At 42.4% G+C, this 13,178-nt stretch overlaps 2 protein-coding genes and 1 non-coding gene across 5 annotated transcripts in view; 1 reads left to right on the top strand and 2 right to left on the bottom strand.

Annotated features, from left to right (window-relative positions):
• Window positions 1-13,178, top strand: part of LOC144480817 (uncharacterized) — a 1,107,688-nt gene that overhangs the window by 250,618 nt on the left and 843,892 nt on the right. The window lies entirely within an intron of this gene.
• LOC144480906 (uncharacterized) overlaps window positions 1-13,178 on the bottom strand; it is a 433,772-nt gene that overhangs the window by 98,165 nt on the left and 322,429 nt on the right. The gene's annotated exons all lie outside the window — the stretch shown is intronic.
• On the bottom strand, window positions 5,188-5,379 carry LOC144481076 (U2 spliceosomal RNA). The gene has a single exon (XR_013495740.1). It is a non-coding gene; the product is annotated as a U2 spliceosomal RNA (small nuclear RNA).

Raw genomic sequence — 13,178 nt, forward strand, 5'->3', positions numbered from 1 at the left:
GCAGCCGTTAAACTATCCTTGATTAACAATGCTACTCCTCCACCTCTTTTGCCAGCTTCCCTACACTTACTGAAACATATATACCCCAGAACATTCAACAACCATTCCTGTCCTTGTGCTACCCACGTCTCCGCAATGGCCACAACATCGTAGTCCCAAGTACCAATCCACGCCGCAAGTTCATCTACCTTGTTCCGGATGCTCCTTGCATTGAAGTAGACACACTTCAACCCACCTTCCTGCTACCGGTACCCACCCTTGACCTTGATACCTTCCCCAATACCTCGCCACCCTCAACACTGACTTCTGGATTACAACTCCTTTTCCCACTACCCTGACAAATTAGTTTAAACCCCCCTGAAGAGCCTTATCAAATTTCCCTCCGAGGATATTGGTGCCCCTCTCGTTCAGGTGCACCCCGTCCTGTTTGTACAGGTCCCACCTTCCCCAGAATGTGTTCCAATTATCCACGTATCTGAAACCTTCCCTCCTACACCATCCCTGCAACCACATGTTTAACTGCACTCGCTCCCTGTTCCTCAACTCGCTATCACTACAGCGAGTTAAATATATAGTTATAGAACAAAGAGATCCAGGGGTACATCTCATTGAAAGTGGAGTCACAGGCGGACAGATTGGTGAAGTGGGTATTCGGTATGCTTGGTTTCATTGGTCGAAACATTGAATTCAGGAGTTGGGACGTCTGCTTGAAGTTGTACAAGACAAGTGAGGCCACACTTGGAATATTGAGTACAGTCCCGGTCACCCTATCATAGAAACGATATTATTGAACTGGAAACAGTGCAGAAAGGATTTACGAGGATCCTACCGGGACTTGATGGTTTGAGTTCCAAAGACGGGCTGGATCGACTGGGACTTTTTTCTCTCGAGCGGAGGATGCTTCGGGGTGATCTTCGAGAGGTCTATAAAATATTGAAGGGCAGAGATCAGCTACATAGTCAATATATATTTCCAAAGGTGGCGGAGTCTAAAACTAGAGAGCAGAGTTTTAAGGTGAGAGGGGAGAGATACAAAGGAGTGCAGATGGGCATTTTGTCACACAGAGGATGGTGAGTGTCTGGAACAAGCTGCCGGAGGTAGCAGTAGAGAAAGGTACAATTTTGCCTTTTAAAAAGGGTTTAGGCGGTTACATGGATATTATGGCTGTTGAGGGATATGTCCCAAGCGCGGGCAATTGGGACTAGCTTAATCATTAAAAAAGGGTGACATGGGCATGCTAGGCCGAAGGGCCTGTTTCCACATTTTAAACCTGTATGATTCTATGAATCTATGACTGTTAAATATGCTATGAAATGGCCCAGCAAAATATTCAGTTGAAGGGGAAAGAGGGATGGCCAACAAATACTGGCCTTGGCAATGAAATATATTTTGCATCAGCAAAATTTTATGAAATGATTTACTCTCATTTTGTTTCATTTCATATCAAACAGGGTGACGTATCCTGGTGTCTTATTATTTAAAACTTCAGCACTTTAACTACTTAAACAGGTAAGGTTCAGTCAGAGAAAACTCTGCTATTTGTGATGTATATAAATGATTTGGAAGAAGGGGTAACTGGTGTTATCAGCAAGTTTGCGGATGACACGAAGTTGGCTGGACTTGCGGATAGCGATGAACATTGTCGGACAATACAGCAGGATACAGATAGGCTGGAAAATTGGGCGGAGAAATGGCAGATGGAATTTAATCCAGGTAAATGCGAAGTGGTGCATTTTGGAAGAACTAATGAAGGGGGGAGCCATCAAGAGTATAGAAACACAGAGGGACCTAGGTGTGGAAGTCCACAAATCGTGTAAATCACATTAAATGATCACTGCCTGCCATGTGTCTGTTGTGTGATTCTTCTTCAGAGCTTTTTGTTCATGTTACATCTCTGATTTTCCAGCTCTGATACACGTTTCCCCAGTTCGAAGATTAATTTGTTACTCCGTTCGCAGAGGCGTGTTTCCACTTAATGAAGAACTAAATAAAAAGTTATTAATTCCATGACTGGAAATTAAGCCCGGGTCACAGTGCCGAATCCTGACCACGAGACTCAGAGGGAAGCACATGCAAGAGATTTGCAATTAGTTGAACATCTTTCTACTCGTTGCATCAGTTCAAGCCTCTTGAGCTGTAGACATTGTAAGACATTCATTTGTTGCCGAGTGATTCCTGAGTTCACAATTAGAAAATGCAACAAGTGCTCTGCAGCTCAGTAAAGTTGGTAACCATTAATGAAATCCGAATGGCATTGACATTAAAAATGTATGGAAATGCTTCTGATCAGTTTCGAAGTGGGGATTCTTCCGCGTGTAAGTCAAACGTGACAACCATTACACTACAGAAGCACTGCAATATTGTTACCTGAAGCAAGTGCTGTTTTCTGGAGGGGAAAGTAAACTGGTTCCACAAGCCCGTCTCTTGTCCACATGAAGTTATATTTACAATGGTCCTCCCGTTTCCTCCTATCAAAATGAATAATGATACACCCTGTGGCGTTATTTTCTGCTGACTTGATCAACGAATTGTATTCCATGACTTTTAAAGTAAATTAACATTTGAAAGTGATATGATTAGATTCCAATATTTCCCCGCTATTATTACGCTGGATTCAGTGCCTTAGACGACCCAGCAACGCTACCACAGGAAGCAAATGGTGTCATATCTGGGCTGCCAGGAAACAGAATTAATGGAGTAAGACAAAGTCATGTATCCCATTGAGCCTCCTCCACCATTTAATGAGGTCATGGCAAATAAAGTCACCATAGTCCCAGATCAACATCGGCTGTTATTTATTCATCTGATAAAAAACAAAAATACTGCATACGCTGGAAATCCGAAATAAAAACAGAAAATGCTGGATCAACTCAACAAGTCGAGACAGAAACAGAGTTAACGTTTCAGAACTTAATTATCATCCTTCAGGGATATTCACCTTAGTTGTGTAGCTTCAGATTAATATGCTATACAAAGGTAAACAGAACAGTGCAAAAGTTCAGGACATTTCTTATTAAGTAGCTGAGAATGCCCGAGGGGCCAAATGACCCACCTCTGTCCATGTTAACCATACGCTAATCAGTGCAGTCAAAACAATGGTTAAGGTGATGTCATGGTGGCAGTGTGGCTGGACGAGCTAAGGTATTTTTTCAATTTCTAGTGTCTGTGGTGATTCGGCCTCAGTTCCCGCCTCTGCCAATCTTCCTGCTGGTTTACCCTTCATGTCAGCAGGTCATGTGTCTGACAAAATGTTTCTGACAAAAATAATGAAGATGAACTATGCAAGAGGAGTTTGTAAACTTTGGAGGGAGGTGCAGCATAGAAGAGTAAGATGTGAATAATGTTAATGATAATTGAGAAGAATGCATTGTAACCTACGTGGAACATATTCCCCACTTTGAAATTTGAACAATCTGAGATGCCAGATGGAAAAGCACATTTTGAAATGCCGCTGACGCAATGTGCTTAGCGAGCTCAGTCGGTAAAGCAGAAACTCTTAATGTTAAGGTCGTGGGTTTGAGGCCCACTTTGGGCGTCAGTGTTTTTAAACTTTTCTGCTTTCCTGTGTGAATTCCAGCTCTCCATTCCTCCGGCAATGTCACCACTCAAACTGGGTATTTCCCCGTGCTGCTTTGTGAAACCCTCAGTTACTGGTTTCTGAATGAAAACTGCCTGTCCTCCATTGGAAGCCGAAAAGTTTGGTGCTTAATTCAGCTAGAGGTTTGTTTTTAAATCATTTAGCATCATATTTGGACCGGGATCTGTGATATACTTCTGTCAGTGGAAAAAATAAAATCTACGCATTATTGGCCAGATTTTACCTTGTATTGCCATCTCTATCGTCAGCGCTTTGCAGCCGATCACTGTCCTTTTCCTGTTCTTGATCTTCTGAACGTGACATTTCCAACTCAAGCACAAAGTCGTGCATCTCCCTTACTGGTACTGACCACAAAATCAATAATGGTTGATGCACAATAATAAAATTGCTTGCCCTGACAAGAAATCGAACCCAAGCAGTAACGGTGCAAGCGCTGCATCCTAACCACGAGACCACTAGGTAAAATACGAGGTGCTGATTTTTTCGAATATCTAATTGACAATTGAAACCTTTGACTTTCATTTTCTTTTCAGACTTTTTTTCCCCAGAAACAAGTTTCTCCTTGAAATTGTCAAGTTTAAGCTGAGCAAAATTGACTTCTTAGCCAGTGGAAACACGAATGCTGTTAACTGGAACATGAAATTAGCAGTGCGATGAAATAGTCCCATAAGCTGCTGATATGTAACTTTCAATTTCTAAGTCTCACCAACCTCATCATTGCAGCTCATGTGATACGTATGAGGCAACACAAGGCAGACATCGGTCACTGAAAGCAATTGACGCAGATCATATGTTAAACATTTTAATGTCGCATCTCTTTACGTTTCTGTTGCTGCCTCTCCTTCTGCTCCCTCTGACCGTCCAGCTCCTCGGATCAATTAGCTTCTTGTGGCAGACCCAGATAGTTGGAGGGAGGATCGGGGATTATAGGACACAACGTTGTGTGAAGAGAGGGAGTTCACAGATGACAGGGGATAGAGACACCAGGATCTTATCTTCCTAATTCTCCAAGATGCAGATTACAGGAAGTTGCACAGTGCCAATTATTCGCAGTCACGCTCTCCTTTCAGTCTTTTGTACGGAGTCAAGTTTCGTAACCTTTGAAGCCTTGCTGCATTTGCTCCGGGTATTGCCAATCCCTCATTTGGAATATTGTGTGCATTTTTGGTGTTTCACATTTAAGACAGGATGTGCATCTAATGGAGACAGTACAACAAAACTTCACTGGGCTATTCTCTGAGATGAAGGGGTTGTCCTATCATGCGAGATCGGGTAAATTGGGCTCAATTTCTCTGGAGTTCAGCAAAATGATATACTATCTCATTGAAACATACACAAGAATGAATGGAATAAATCGGATGCATTCTGAGATGTCATTCGCATTCTCAAATGATTTAAAATATGGGACACAGTCTCAGGATAAGGGACAAAGACTTTAGGACATTTAGGACTGAGATGAGGAGAATAGTTTTGTTGGTTATATATCCAATTCAATCCAATCAAAGTCCAATTCAGTGTCGCAGCAAGTGATACATACCCGGTCCAAGCTGACAAGACAGGGATCTCACCTCCTATCTTGGACTTGATCTATAGGATCCAAGCTGATTGGAGTAGGCATTGCACCTGCTCCAAGGCTTGATCTCATTTGCATCTCAGCCAAAAGGCCGAGATGCTGCTTTTAAAAAATGCTTCAAATGAAGCTACAATGTAACCTTGTGGCTTCAACCAAGTACAGCATGTCGATGCTGCACTTGATCTTAGCCAAAAGGCTGAGAAGCGATGACGAGAAATTACTCCACTCAAAATGTTGGGAATCGTTGGCATTTTCTCTTCCAGAAGGTTCTGGATGCTCCATCATTGAACACATTTCATTGTGCGATAGACAGATTTCTTCTGTCCAGCAACGAAGGGAAGCAGGCGGGAATATCGAACTTAAACAAATGCTCAGCCACGAATTAATGTTTCAACACTGAATCTTACGTTTAATAGCATAATCGATATATATATATATATATATATATATATATATATATATATATATATATATATATACTTCATTTAACATGTATACAATGAACATTTATGAATTAAATAACGTTGGTAACGCTGGGAGACATTTTTAAGGGCGGCCACGGACCCATTACCAACCCGCAAATGTTTGCGTATGAATGCTGCTGGGGAGTAAACAGTAGAATTTCCGTCCCTGGATTATTTCGAACTACCAATCGTTCTTTCAATAGCCGAGCTGCAACAGGTATCTTAAATTAGGGCGTTAATCATTTCTCTACAGATTCGAGCAAATTCTATTGCTGCAAAAGCTGATCCAGAACGACAGCATGACCACATCGTTTACAATTCCATACAAGTGCCTTCCGTTATTTTGTTTCCACATGGTTGCTGTGTGTGGGGGGTATTCCCTTTCTCCTACGAAAAAGTAAAATGAATCCATGCCTCTTACGGCAGGGAGAAATTAAACGGTAGAGAATAGAATTGACCACCAGAAGCCCAAGGCTACAGGACCTTCAAGTCATGATGTGGAGTTGCCAGCGTTGGACTGGGGTAGGTACAGTAAGAACTCTCGCAACACCAGGTTAAATTCCAACAGGTTCATTTGGCAGCAAGAGCTTTCGGAGCGCAACTCCTTCACCTGATGTAGGAGCAGAGCTCCGAAAGCTCGTGCCACCAAATAAACCTGTTGAACTTTAACGTGGTGTTGTGAGACTACTTACTGTACTTCCAACTCAATCATCAATAACATCATTCACAGCTGCATCTTGTTCCAAGCATTGTGAACCATTTTACTCAGGAATTATTCCTGGATTCATATTTTCCTCCTTTGTGTTCTCATTTTGAAATGAGATTCACTTCAATCTCCAACAAAAATCGAATTGCAAACCAGGCGGAAAACCAATGGGAAACAAATCACTGGGTAAGACAGATTCATTGGCGCTCATTGCAGATTCACAACACTCAGCTTTTAAATCAAATTGAGGAATTTTACACCGAAAATTTTAAGAAAGTTGTTGTGGCTTTTTTTTGTGACTCACACACTCCGGTATTGTGTAAATGCAGCTCGGACGTTCAGTGAGCCGTTTTATCATCTACCTGTGTTTTCCTGAGCCTGTGCTCGGTGTATTGAGAGGATTGTCCTGGGTTGCTGTTGTCGCAGGGATGGGGAGCCACCCGCTGATTGAAGCTGCAGTCGCCGCTATCTGGTGGCAGTGGGTGATTGGAGATTGCGGGGTAACATTCTGATGCTTGTCTCTGTCTCACTCACCGTAGAGCTGATTCAGGAATGTGATTATATTTATGATTAGTGTTGCTTAACCCCCTTTGAATTTAAAATCACGCATGTTAATTTGTTAACCCACTTTTGAACGAGCATCCTTTGCATGCTAAGTAAATGCAACAACGACGACACTTCAGTAACGATGCCATAGTTGGTATATCTAATTCCTTCCTGCAAACATATAATGTCATCACCTCCACCACGAAATCCGCAGGCTTACCACTCTCTGCGTGAAAAGATTTCTCCTTATCTCAGTACTAAAATGTTTACCCATTATCCTTAGAGGATGACACGTGGATCCGGACTCCCCCACATGTCCCACGAGTGGATAAAAAAATCGGTCAGGATTACATTCATGGGAGTTCAGAAGAATGTAGACTGGGAGAGGAGGATGCCGTATAAATCTGTAAATTTCTAACAGGGCAGGACATGGTACAGGCTGGAAGGATGCTCCCATGGATTAAGACAAGTCAGCATGGATTTAGTAAGGGGAGGTCGTGCCTGACAAACCTGTTAGAGTTCTTTGAAGAGATAACAAATAGGTTAGACCAAGGAGAGCCAATGGATGTTATCTATCTTGACTTCCAAAAGGCCTTTGACAAGGTGCCTCACGGGAGACTGCTGAGTAAAATAAGGGCCCATGGTATTCGAGGCAAGGTACTAACATGGATTGACGATTGGCTGTCAGACAGAAGGCAGAGAGTTGGGATAAAAGGTTCTTTCTCAGAATGGCAACCGGTGACAAGTGGTGTCCCGCAGGGTTCAGTGTTGGGGCCACAGCTGTTCTCTTTATATATTAACGATCTAGATGACGGGACTGGGAGCATTCTGGCCAAGTTTGCCGATGATACAAAGATAGGTGGAGGGGCAGGTAGTATTGAGGAGGTGGGGAGGCTGCAGAAAGATTTAGACAGTTTAGGAGAGTGGTCCAAGAAGTGGCTGATGAAATTCAACGTGGGCAAGTGCGAGGTCGTACACTTTGGAAAAAAGAATAGAGGCATGGACTATTTTCTAAACGGTGACAAAATTCATAATGCTAAAGTGCAAAGGGACTTGGGAGTCCTAGTCCAGGATTCTCTAAAGGTAAACTTGCAGGTTGAGTCCGTAATTAAGAAAGCAAATGTAATGTTGTCATTTATCTCAAGAGGCTTGGAATACAAAAGCAGGGATGTACTTCTGAGGCTTTATAAAGCACTGGTTAGGCCCCATTTGGAGTACTGTGAGCAATTTTGGGCCCCACACCTCAGGAAGGACATACTGGCACTGGAGCGGGTCCAGCGGAGATTCACACGGATGATCCCAGGAATGGTAGGCCTGACATACGATGAACGTCTGAGGATCGTGGGATTATATTCATTGGAGTTTAGGAGGTTGAGGGGAGATCTGATAGAAACTTACAAGATAATGAACGGCTTAGATAGGATGGACGTAGGGAAGTTGTTTCCATTAACAGGGGAGACTAGGACGCGGGGGCACAGCCTTAGAATAAAAGGGAGTCACTTTAGAACAGAGATGAGGAGAAATTTCTTCAGCCAGAGAGTGGTGGGTCTGTGGAATTCATTGCCACAGAGGGCTGTGGAGGCCGAGACGTTGAGCGTCTTCAAGACAGAAATTGATAAATTCTTGATTTCTCGAGGAATTAAGGGCTATGGGGAGAGAGCGGGTAAATGGAGTTGAAATCAACCATGATTGAATGGTGGAGTGGACTCGATGGGCCGAATGGCCTTACTTCCGCTCCTATGTCTTATGGTCTTATGGTCTTATGGCAAGGTCATCCAGAACCACGGATCAATGTTGAAGGATGCCAGATAAAAACATTTTGGACTGAGACGAGCAAATACTCCTTCACCAATAGATTGGTGAGCCTATGCAATTCACGACGACAGTAATCCGTCGAGGCTAAAGCCTTTCTTGTCATCACGAAGGAGTTGTATACAACCTTGGAATCAAAGGGTAAATGGTGGTAGGGGAGGGGGGGGGGCGTTTGGGGAGCAGGTTTTACTTAGTTTGATGCAGGCGGAGCAGGATCACAGGGCCGAATAGACTTCTTCTGTTCCTATTTTCTACTTTTTTATCTGCATGTCTCTCTGTATTTCCGTTTGTATCTCTTTCGCTGTATACCTCTTCGTTTATGACAGTTGTTGTGTGCCAGTGTGCCTCTCTCTATATGTCGTTCTGTGTATAAGCCATTGTATTATCTTTGTCTGCAATGGGAAACTTCCGTTTGGGGTTACGATTGAAAAACGGTGAAAGCCTCTCTCCCTGAACTGTGTTTCTCTCTCATGCAGTGACAGGACCTGCAAAGAATTTAATAAGAGAGTTAAACAAAAACTCTTGGGAATGTTTTTAACAGTTTGGTCTGTGGAAAATGTGTTGTTCATAAGACGCTGGGGGAAGATGTTTCTATCTGATAAATGACTCTGGAAACCTGAGTAAGCTTTGCAAGCATATGTGAGGGAGAGGTTTGAATGGACATTCAGGTTTTTGGCTGATTGTAGTGTCAATTTGTTTACAGATGCTATTTACAGTGAAGGGCCCGAGACAATGAATTGCCTCCAATATTTCAGGAACGTGAAAGAAGCAATTCATAAAGTGAGAAATACTGGAAAATCACTAACTTGAAGTTGCGAGGCCTGATCACTTCTACCTGCTGCTGTTTATATTTTTTTTACATTTTTAAGAACTATCACATCTTGCCCTTGTTACTCTTGTTGGAAATCTCACTGTTGTTTTAGAAAAGATAAACACCGATCCCACACTAAATACCATTCAACTCCAACCCCCTGTCCCCGCCCTCCCCCCAAACATAGGACTGAACAGAGATTGTGAGCTGTAACTGGTGGCAATGAGAACTATGTTTTAAATGTGGATAAGGAACACATCTCCATTTACAGATCTCTGCCCTGTTTATAAAGTGACGAGGACTCTCCCGGCACTCACTATCTATCCTGAATTGGTCGCTGTTCCTCACTGTCTCACTGTTACTCTCTGCATTAATTTTACTCTCTCCTTCGTCATCATAGTTCATCGCGCTCTTTCCAAGAGAAAATCTGCCGGGGGCAGCAAAGCAGGAAAAGGGCAACCTGCAGTTTGTAAACCTCACTGAGCCTTGAAGAATGATGGGATTAAAGACGAGTGAGTTTGTGGCATTTGACATTGGTGAGATTCAGATAGATTACCGTAAGTTAGAATTTTAGGCACCTTCCCAAATTCCAGGTCGTGCGAATTAATGCATGTGGCATGATGTGCTAGTTTCAGATGGTGAGAGCATAGCCCCCATGTTTCCCAACACATTTCCCTTCTTTAATGAGTACTTGCCTTTCTGATGTCTTGCCTTCATGGACATCATGAACCGCCGCCAATTCAGGCACCTTGGACCACAGAGGAAAGAAAAAGCGAGAGAGAGCAAGAACACAGCCCATTGTAGAGGTCACGTGTAAAATGAACAGCAAAAGCAATGAATGTCACATGATGTTGGGCAGCACGGTGACACAGAAGTTAGCAGTGCTGACTCACAGCAACAGGGGCCTGGGTTCGAATCCCGGCTTGGGTCACTGATTGCGTGGGGTTTACAAATTCTCCTCGTGTCTGCGTGGGTTGCCTCCGGGTGCGCAGGTTTCCTTCCCCAGTCCAGAAATGTGCGGGTTAGGCAAATTGGCCATGCTAAATTGCCTCTTCGTGTCAGGAGGGCTAACTAGGGTAAATGCATAGAGTTATGGGGATAGGGCCTGGGTGGAATTGTGTTCCTGCAGACTCGATGGGCCGAATGGCTTCCTTCTGCACTGTATGATTCATGTTTTATTCGCATTATTTCTATGTCGATTAGGATTATTTCAATCGTTTAAATATCAGACAGAATGGGTATGTCAGCCAAATCTTTAACTCCTCCCTTACTTTACTCTGGGTGCCTGCGTAAATGAATGGGTTAATGCAGGAACTCAACAGCTGAAGCATATACCCACCTTCGTCCAGAATAAAATTCGATTGATTGTAATTGGTGCCCGAGAAATAGCTAACGTTCGCAATTTGGACACAGAGAAAAGTTGTAATTACTAACGAATATAACAAGATGAAACTTCCAGAGACACAGAAGAGTAAAACAATCGACTTTCGCCTCTTCTCCACTTCAGGGTCCCTCTGATTCTCTGCATTGCTTTGATCCAAGAGTCTGCTCCGGGCTCTGTTGGCTATAACGATGTGCCTTACGGTCAGTGCATTAAACAGTAAAATCAAAATGAATGGAAGACAAGGATTTAAGATGACGAAAATCCAGTCAAATGAGACCCAAGCAGCTGTTGTGTAATATGTTGTTTTTAAGTTGCAGTACCATGGTGTCTCATCGATGAAAAATGCAGGCTCATAGATAAAGTACAGCGGGATATTTCTTACACTGTTCAGAGCGCAGGCAGTTCCAATAACCACAGCTGCTGTTTTTTCTGTGCAAAATTTGGTTTTCAGTTTCTGACAACAAATCGCAACAAATCGATCAAAGGTGAACGCGACGGTGACCCAGACAGATGAATCCCTGACCCCATAAATCAGCATAAGACTAACACGACAGACCGGAGTGATGGACAGGAAACTGAATTGGAAATAAATACCTATAATCCGGTTAACTATTACAGCAGTGATGATTACGAGGAGATCCGTTACAGCCATGAATACCAGGTAATAAGTGATACATTTGGAAAGGCCACATCTTCCTCGAGGTAGGATCACAGTCACTGCCAAATTAGCTGTGACAGGAAAAACAGCATGTGAATAATGCTGGAAAATAAGGACAGAACATAAAATATTGCAATGACTCAGAAGTCGGGAAATCATCGCAGAGAGAGCAGTTTTAGCATATCAGGTGGATTACCTGCCTCGTAACTGGAGGAAATAAAACCACTCAATGCACACAGCTGCTGGCATGTTGCTGCAATATTAGGAAGATTTTTGTTTCTCTCATATGGCGGACACTGAACTTGGTACTTTGCAGATCATTGGCAGGAAATACAATTAATTATCATCTGTCTCAAATTGTAGAGAAGAACAAAGATAAGAAGAGTCATTGCGAATCATTGCGAATTCGAATGGGCTCTAATACTATATTGACCAAGGAATTGGGCAGAAAGACAATATATGACATTGAGTGTTAAAGAAGGGAAATGTTTCACACAAAATAAAAACAGAAAGAAACGATGACTGAAATATAAACGACCCATTTGCTTGGGAAGAGCTCGACTCCTGATTGATAATGATCACAAACTAATATATCAATAATTTGCATAAACCAATAAAGAAACTCAACATGTAAATATCTCATTGCAGGTCAGTCAGCAGTACCCTCGCTTCAGACCTGGAAGGTTCTAGTTTCATGTGCTCTTCCAGGGCTCGAGCAATATAACATTGTTGCACTTCCAAGGCTGCCATATTTGAGCCATGATAATTAAGCCAGAAGCCAATTAATAAAATAGTCATGGACAATTTCAGCTATTTGGCAGAAAGCTTCCACATTCAAGCGCTGGGACCAAGGTGCGCGATGGTAACATTGAGCAGGTGCAACAACGCCCACATAGCAACAATGACAAGTATGCAATTGAAACTCAATTAAACTTCAATGACCACCAATAGTTCACCGAGAGAAATTCTGTCGCCAATATAAAAGGATTATCTTTATACCTTGAGCTGGAAGTAATAAATAGAAGAAATACACAATTGCAAGGATACAATGATACTCATCATGGGACGATAGTATAACAGCACGTTAAGCAACCTTTGTGGTTCAGTGAAGAAATTACACCATAAAAGTGGAGAAAAGTCACTAATAATGTAGTGTAATTGTGTCAATAAAAGGGATAAGTTATGTTGTTGTTCAGAGCGTGAAAACGATTGAAGTGGGAAAATGATACTATCTCAGCTGCATTGAGTGTCCCATTAAAAGCCAAATATTGCCCGATTAATGAGGGAAAAGAATATACCTGCCGTCTAGAAGCAGTTCTTATATATGACAGAAGTGATAGAGTAACGTCAGATATGAGAGAAAATATTAGACAATTATATTCACAATGAATAAGTAGTAAAATTACTGTACCTGGAAACCCAACAGCTGCAAGGATAGGATAGTAAATTGCAAACAGCAGACCTTTTGGTATTCCATGCATTTCAAGCACAAACTGAGAATGTGTTTTGCACAACCCCGAAAGATTGTCACATTTATACCAGATCTCAGTCTCAGCGGACATAATTACATGGTTTGATGTTGCACATTAATTGCACATGTTCGTTTAATATCCAACATCACCCTAT

The sequence above is a fragment of the Mustelus asterias genome, chromosome 30 (assembly GCF_964213995.1).
Source record: "Mustelus asterias chromosome 30, sMusAst1.hap1.1, whole genome shotgun sequence".
NCBI lineage: Eukaryota > Metazoa > Chordata > Chondrichthyes > Carcharhiniformes > Triakidae > Mustelus > Mustelus asterias.